This window comes from Haemaphysalis longicornis, unplaced genomic scaffold, assembly GCF_048455015.1.
Source record: "Haemaphysalis longicornis isolate Haplotype H1 unplaced genomic scaffold, Haemaphysalis longicornis Haplotype H1 scaffold_8, whole genome shotgun sequence".
Lineage (NCBI taxonomy): Eukaryota > Metazoa > Arthropoda > Arachnida > Ixodida > Ixodidae > Haemaphysalis > Haemaphysalis longicornis.
The window spans coordinates 56,998,725-57,004,506 of record NW_027526445.1 but is presented as its reverse complement, the minus strand read 5'-3'; the positions used below and the strand labels follow the sequence as shown (position 1 = coordinate 57,004,506).

Here is a 5,782-nt window from a genome sequence, read left to right as displayed (position 1 = left end):
CTATGGCCAAATAGCGATGTTTCACATTCATTTCACCACACTTGGACCCGAAGCGTCGTTTCGTGTACACTGTCAGGGCCGGATAGCGCCAGATGGTGAAGAGAGAAGATGAGCTAGGTGACGGGAGCCCTTACCTATTTTATTATCATTACCAATGAATATCTTTACTCCGGAGAAACGTTTACGAGTGCTCTGCGTTCCCATTTCAACCTTCTTCAATCCTCCCTCGTCTCTGTGAATTCAGGAACCCAGCCAACAGATGCATCGAATCCAAAAGTGCTTTATGCCCAGTTTGTCTCTCAGCCTTTCCTTCTATTATCTTCCCTGTCCATTGAATAAAAATGCATGGAATCTTTAAACCAGAAGCGAGTATCAATTAGGAAACGCATCTGACTGTGGATACCTATCTTCTCATAAGCATCGCGTCGTACAATGATTCCATCAGGTAGGCTTCAACTGAAGGATGGTACTCACATTTCGTGCAGAGATCATTCTTATTAAAGGTAAAAGGCTTGGTTCCGCACCAAACCGTATTTTTTCCCTATTCTTTTCCCTCTCATAAGGGACCTCGAAAAAAACTTGTTTGAACCCCTGCTGAACTCACAAAGTTGACAAAATTGTCTTTGCTTGTTACATTTTCTGAATTGATAGATCGAGTGCCATGTACGACGCTTCGTATTCTTATAATCAACTTCGCACTGGCCTCCCACACACACATGCTACGCGGTGCGTACGCGCGTACTTTATTGTTCTTTGAACGGCCGCAAAATAACGCGCATAATTTCGCAAGAACTCTTGTTTGGGATTGGCGATTAGTGAGAAGCTTTGAGGGCGAATCTTCCCCCTTTGTAAAATTAACAAAAATACATATTGCCAACATAAATTGTATATAAAACATGCATCCCTCAGTTAAACGATAATTATTCTTAAACAAGACACTTTCTGGTGATAGGTACTTTGGTTGACGTCTAAGATTAAAAAACGCTTCGAGCACGTCAAAATGAAGCAATCGGATAGACGCCGGCTACAAAACGTGAGGCACCAAGGTTTTATACCGGTCATGGGAAGGGTTATTGGTTATTTCTTTCACCTATTTTCGAAATACAGACGCCACCAGCTAGAACAATAAAGCTTTACTTAAGTAATAAAACTTGCTTTTCACCGAAGTGCTGGCCGCGTAGCGGCAAAGCCTTGCTACGCGGCCAGCAAGGCCCAGTGTTACTTGTTCCGCGGCTCGCTGGCCGCGTAGCAAGGCTTTGCCGCACCACTCGGTTTCGTCGAAGTGGCGCCAAGACCAGAGCTGCTGTAGGTTTAATTAGTGATAAAACAACACCGAAAATGGGACAGGAAATTTCGAGTATGGCGCGGGGACCATGTGTTGACTTTGCGGGCCGTGCATGCATGCGACCTTGCAGCTTGACCGAATCGAAGATCTATGCCTGTGCCGCCATCTTATGTCCGTCGCCCTTCATCCCCCCCTTTTTTTTTCTCCTTTTCCTTTCCTGCTGACTACTGTTACACCATTTGCGGAGCACGCAGGACTCACTCTTGTTTTTGATCTTGTATTTGCTTGTGTGCCTCTTGTTACGTGTTTTCGTGCTGCCTTTTCGTCCGTGTTCTTTCCCCTTCCCTCACCTTCCACCTTTCTAGCTAATCGGAATGCCTCACTTGCTCAAACTGTTTGAAACACCCTTCACCCGCGACCTCTCCTGCAGGGATGAGGAAAGTAACCCTCCCTCACAGAAGTTTTTGTATAAAGGTGAAATGTGAGAAATTAAAATACAGCCCTGAAGAAGGAGTTTCTAACTCCGAAACTGTTGGCAACAAAAACGGGAAACGTGTCAGTCGATGATATATATATATATATATATATATATATATATATATATATATATATATATATATATATATATACTGAAAGATAGAGCAGCAGTCTACAACGCCAAGGGAGGCATAGGGGTGTGGTTAGGCTCTTTTCTTTTTCACTACGGTTAATGAAGTAAACATTTTTTTTTATTATACAGAAGAAAGAAAGAAAGAAAAACACGCGCCCAGAGTGGGGACCGAACCCACGCCTTTCGATTACATGTCGAATGACTTACCAATTCGGCTATCTGGGCGACTGTGTTCTCCTTCACTTTCTGGGCTATTTATATTTACTAGAAGTGTATCTAACGCTTGAGGGTGGTAGCCAGCGCCACTCTGACTACACGGGGAGAAGGGGACCTTCTTTTCAACCCCCGGGGCGTGACTCGAGCGTCTACAGCCTGTCATGAGCGGGTAACTGGCGGGAAGCCCTCTTATGCTACCTAGGCATCAAGGCTGCCAGAACCGAGACCCTCGCTTGGCTTTCGCAGAATATTATAGTAAGGAAATGAGGGGCTCGTTGAGGAAAATACCGAAAGATAGAGCAGCAGTCTACAACGCCAAGGGAGGCATAGGGGTGTTGTTAGGCTCTTTTCTTTTTCACTACGGTTAATGAAGTAAACATTTTTTTTATACAGAAGAAAGAAAGAAAGAAAAACACGCGCCCAGAGTGGGGACCGAACCCACGCCTTTCGATTACATGTCGAATGCCTGAATGCCTTACCAATTCGGCTATCTGGGCGACTGTGTTCTCCTTCACTTTCTGGGCTATTTATATTTACTAGAAGTGTATCTAACGCTTGAGGGTGGTAGCCAGTGCCACTCTGACTACACGGGGAGAAGGGGACCTTCTTTTCAACCCCCGGGGCGTGACTCGAGCGTCTACAGCCTGTCATGAGCGGGTAACTGGCGGGAAGCCCTCTTATGCTACCTAGGCATCAAGGCTGCCAGAACCGAGACCCTCGCTAGGCTTTCGCAGAATATTATAGTAAGGAAATGAGGGGCTCGTTGAGGAAAATACCGAAAGATAGAGCAGCAGTCTACAACGCCAAGGGAGGCATAGGGGTATGGTTAGGCTCTTTTCTTTTTCACTACGGTTAATGAAGTAAACATTTTTTTTAATATACAGAAGAAAGAAAGAAAGAAAAACACGCGCCCAGAGTGGGGACCGAACCCACGCCTTTCGATTACATGTCGAATGCCTTACCAATTCGGCTATCTGGGCGACTGTGTTCTCCTTCACTTTCTGGGCTATTTATATTTACTAGAAGTGTATCTAACGCTTGAGGGTGGTAGCCAGCGCCACTCTGACTACACGGGGAGAAGGGGACCTTCTTTTCAACCCCCGGGGCGTGACTCGAGCGTGTACAGCCTGTCATGAGCGGGTAACTGGCGGGAAGCCCTCTTATGCTACCTAGGCATCAAGGCTGCCAGAACCGAGACCCTCGCTAGGCTTTCGCAGAATATTATAGTATGGAAATGAGGGGCTCGTTGAGGAAAATACCGAAAGATAGAGCAGCAGTCTTCGACATGTAATCGAAAGGCGTGGGTTCGGTCCCCACTCTGGGCGCGTGTTTTTCTTTCTTTCTTTCTTCTGTATATTAAAAAAATGTTTACTTCATTAACCGTAGTGAAAAAGAAAAGAGCCTAACCACACCCCTATGCCTCCCTTGGCGTTGTAGACTGCTGCTCTATCTTTCGGTATTTTCCTCAACGAGCCCCTCATTTCCTTACTATAATATATATATATATATATATATATATATATATATATATATATATATATATATAAGGGCAGTGGCGAAATTTGAAAGCAAACTTTAAACAAATACGAGATATTAGAATAGACAGTTGAAGTGGCGACGATTTACAACATACTTTCTCGCTCACACTTTGTGTTGTCCTGGCGACTATCCATAAAGCCAGCGCCAAGAGATATGACGGTGGAATATATTTTCTCCTTTCCTTTTTCGTTGAAATCGCTATCGTCGCTATGGGATCGCCCATTAGGCTAACCTTGAAGCCCTAAATTTTATCCTGCGTACGGGCGCGTTCAAATATCAGCGCTTAATAGCAATGAAGGACATTTGTAACAAAACAGAAAAGTCCTACACCAGGCAAATAAATGCTACCAGTGAATTATATTATTTGGCCACCCTGAATAATTTGTTTGCTGTGACCCTATCGAATGTGATAGCCACACGTTTGTTAAAAGTATGATTTGCAATAACGCTCAGTCACTGCATCCTTGCTCTGGCCACTGCTATTCCTTTTGCGATAGCTATAACGGATGTGGGCATTACAATCAGTATGTCATCGCACCGCCTGACCCCTGGCCATCGTTCCGTGTGGTAGATTACGGAATCTTATAACAGATTATTCTGTGGCAAATGAAAGGGAAATTTGACGCGCGGAGCAGGAGATGGGACTTTTTGGGTAGAACTCTTTATTTTGTCCACAGCAGTGTCCCCTTCCAGAACGAGCAGCAGTAGAAGTAATATAACGAGTTGGTAAGTCAGTACAAGTGCACTTCCGAAAAACGCACACCTGAATGAGACGAAACTGCAGAAAAAGCGGAGAGAGAGAAAGATAAAACTTTATTTCACCCATAAGTTAAGGCAGCTTGGTGGCCGAACACCGCGGTACTTCGGCGACTGTGGGTGCTGGACTCATGTGTGACTTCTGGAGATACAGGCTTGAGCATCCCAGCGCTGTTTCCAATTGGTCGAGGGTGGAGATGAGAGGAAGGGATCGTACCTGCAGGCCCAGGTACCGGCCTTCCTTTCTGTCGGTGTCATCTGCTTTATTACTGTTTCTGCTTGCAAGACTAGGTCGAAGGCTGCAGTTTCTTGCAAAGAGATTAAGTGCGCACCTTAACATTTTTTCCTGATATATCGGTTATTATTTGTATCGGTAAAAAAACAGAACTTTTCCACTGTACTTTCGTCACAAACTGACCACAGAACTTATGTCCTTCGCATTGATGACATGTTTTGTTGTGAAAGGCAGGCCAAAGAAAAGTATAGAGCAATATCCACGGTTTGGTGCTTTTTTACTTATTCGGGATTACTTACTTTTTGCGTAATAATAAGACAACCTGATTCGCCTTTTTTTATGTTTCCGTGCAAACACTTTAAACTAACAGGTGCATTGGAGGCCCAGTGCTATATATCTGCTCAGAGGCGCGGCTTATGTTGCAGGCAAGCAACTTATTTTAACCAGCTGGTGATATTAAACGTTTATCAAAATCTCCATGAAAATCTCAGCAGCTCCTGCAGTCACACTTGTCAAGTATTAACAATTTGCAGGTGACGGACCTTTTAAATAAATTATGAAATGCATAAAGTTGGCACATATCGAGTGTGGGCTTTCGCTGTTGAGCAGAGGAGCACTCCTGTAGCCTCATTGCTCCAATAGAGTCGCAGATAGGGAAGAGGAAAGTCGTTTTATATCCCCTGCAAGCTGCCGGAATGCAAGCTGCAAGAAACGCAAAGATCCGTACACTGCTTTGTGATTGGGTTATTCTTCGGTACAGATGCGTTACTTCGGAGATTATCGCGAGCTCTGCCCCGCCAAGTATCAAACTTCGTCCTCCGTGACTTGTTGCTCTACCGGCGCAACTACCTCTCCAACTGGCGAAAATTATTGTTGGTTATTCCTCGCCATTTGCGAGCCGACATATGTGCTTCCATACACACGGATCCAAGTTGCGCTCATGCCGGCGTCAGCCAGACGTACCAGCGGCTTCGCGTACGATACTATTGGCGCGGCATGTACCACTTCGTGCTCAAGTACGTCCGCTCGTTTACAGAATGCCACTGCCGCAAATCGCCACCATTTCGAGTGAGAGGCCTGTGGCAGCCTCTACGTTGTCCAGCAAGGCATTTAGAGCGTGTCGGCATTGACCTGTACGGCC

The 5,782-nt window shown here is 45.2% G+C and overlaps 1 non-coding gene across 1 annotated transcript; it reads right to left on the bottom strand.

Moving 5' to 3' along the window:
• Positions 1–3,019: 3,019 nt before the first annotated feature.
• On the bottom strand, positions 3,020–3,091 carry Trnat-ugu (transfer RNA threonine (anticodon UGU)). Its single transcript has one exon. It is a non-coding gene; the product is annotated as a tRNA-Thr (tRNA).
• Between the last annotated feature and the right edge of the window lie 2,691 nt (positions 3,092–5,782).